Raw genomic sequence first — 2,500 nt, forward strand, 5'->3', positions numbered from 1 at the left:
TTTATATATTATTAATATTATTTAATTTTACTCTTTCAATTAATATATGCAAAAAAAAATTGACATTTGTTATAAATAAAAATAAATAAAAAAATACTCTAAGCGGTGGATCACTTGGCTCATGGGTCGATGAAGAACGCAGCAAACTGTGCGTCATCGTGTGAACTGCAGGACACATGAACATCGACATTTTGAACGCATATCGCAGTCCATGCTGTTATGTACATTAAATTCAATTTTAAAGTACTGCTTGGACTACATATGGTTGAGGGTTGTAAGACTATGCTAAATAAGTTGCTTATTCTTTTATAAAAATAATTGAATTTAAGCAAATGTGTATATTATTGGATTTTAAATAATTCATAATATTAATAGCAAAAAAAATAAAGATATATAATGAATTTTATTTATTATATATTCTTTAAAAAAAAAATCCTCTCAAATAAAATGAAATGATGAAAATATTGAATCTAAGTATTCTTTACAAAAAATTTTCATATTATTTATATATATATATAAAATAATAATTTATATATGTAATTAAAAGGAGGAATGTCTAGCATAAAAATTAAATTTTTTATTCTAGGATTGCCTCATTTTACATTATTATTATTTTTATATATTTACAATATATAAAAGGAGAAAAGAAAAATAGAGATGAAAAGATGATATAATTTTTTTATTAAATTGTGAGAAGATAAAAAAAGAATATTAAAACAACCTCAACTCATATGGGATTACCCCCTGAATTTAAGCATATTAATGAGGGGAGGAAAAGAAACTAACAAGGATTTTCTTAGTAGCGGCGAGCGAAAAGAAAATAGTTCAGCACTAAGTCACTTTGTCTATATGTCAAATGTGAGATGCAGTGTATGGAATATCTTAATATCTAGTATGAGAAATTAACGATTTAAGTCCTTCTTAAATGAGGCCATTTACCCATAGAGGGTGCCAGGCCCGTATAACGTTAATGATTACTAGAAAGATATTTCCAAAGAGTCGTGTTGCTTGATAGTGCAGCACTAAGTGGGTGGTAAACTCCATCTAAAACTAAATATAACCATGAGACCGATAGTAAACAAGTACCGTGAGGGAAAGTTGAAAAGAACTCTGAATAGAGAGTTAAATAGTACGTGAAACTGCTTAGAGGTTAAGCCCGATGAACCTGAATATCCATTATGAAAAATTCATCATTAAATAATTAAAAAAATAATGTGCATTTTTTTCATATAAGGACATTGTAATCTATTAACATAATAAAGTATTTATCAAAAGATCATTGGTGATATTAAGTTTATTTAAATTAATTTGCTTTTTAAGCATATTAACATAAAATAAATACTAATGATTTGATAAAGTGTTGATAGATTTTATTATATATAATGCTAAAATTCATTTTTTGAATTTTACAAAAAATTTAATATCTATGATATTAATATTTATTTGTATGCATTTATATGATTAACAATGCGAAAGATTCAGGATACCTTCGGGACCCGTCTTGAAACACGGACCAAGGAGTCTAACATATGTGCAAGTCATTGAGTTATATTAAACTTAATGGCATAATTAACTTAACTTAAATATAATGGGATTAATTTTTAGTCTATTTTTTAATAAATAGTCAATTAATTCAATCCCGGGGCGTTCCATATAGTTATGTATAATGATAATTTATTATTATTTATACCTCTAACTGGAGCGTACCTTGAGCATATATGCTGTGACCCGAAAGATGGTGAACTATACTTGATCAGGTTGAAGTCAGGGGAAACCCTGATGGAAGACCGAAACAGTTCTGACGTGCAAATCGATTGTCAGAATTGAGTATAGGGGCGAAAGACCAATCGAACCATCTAGTAGCTGGTTCCCTCCGAAGTTTCCCTCAGGATAGCTGGTGCATTTAAAAATTATATAAAATAATCTTATCTGGTAAAGCGAATGATTAGAGGCCTTAGGGTCGAAACGATTTTAACCTATTCTCAAACTTTAAATGGGTAAGAACCTCACCTTTCTTGATATGAAGGTTGAGGTTATGATATAATGTGCCCAGTGGGCCACTTTTGGTAAGCAGAACTGGCGCTGTGGGATGAACCAAACGTAATGTTACGGTGCCTAAATTAACAACTCATGCAGATACCATGAAAGGCGTTGGTTGCTTAAAACAGCAGGACGGTGGACATGGAAGTCGTAATCCGCTAAGGAGTGTGTAACAACTCACCTGCCGAAGCAACTAGCCCTTAAAATGGATGGCGCTTAAGTTGTATACCTATACATTACCGCTAAAGTAGATGATTTATAAAACAATTTCGATTGATTTATAAATTTTGAAACTTTAGTGAGTAGGAGGGTACAATAGTGTGCTTAGAAGTGTTTGGCGTAAGCCTGCATGGAGCCGCTATTGGTACAGATCTTGGTGGTAGTAGCAAATAATCGAATGAGACCTTGGAGGACTGAAGTGGAGAAGGGTTTCGTGTGAACAGTGGTTGATCACGAGTTA

At 31.2% G+C, this 2,500-nt stretch overlaps 1 non-coding gene and 1 pseudogene across 1 annotated transcript in view; both read left to right on the forward strand.

Moving 5' to 3' along the window:
* Window positions 1-94: 94 nt before the first annotated feature.
* Window positions 95-275, forward strand: LOC129251618 (5.8S ribosomal RNA; annotated as a pseudogene).
* A 442-nt stretch (window positions 276-717) lies between these two features.
* The window catches only part of LOC129251635 (large subunit ribosomal RNA), a 3,986-nt gene continuing 2,203 nt past the window's right edge, over window positions 718-2,500 (forward strand). Inside the window, exon 1 of the ribosomal RNA XR_008583046.1 lies at window positions 718-2,500. This exon is cut by the window's right edge and continues 2,203 nt beyond it. This is a non-coding gene — a ribosomal RNA (large subunit ribosomal RNA).

This window comes from Anastrepha obliqua, unplaced genomic scaffold, assembly GCF_027943255.1.
Source record: "Anastrepha obliqua isolate idAnaObli1 unplaced genomic scaffold, idAnaObli1_1.0 ptg000059l, whole genome shotgun sequence".
NCBI classification, from domain to species: domain Eukaryota; kingdom Metazoa; phylum Arthropoda; class Insecta; order Diptera; family Tephritidae; genus Anastrepha; species Anastrepha obliqua.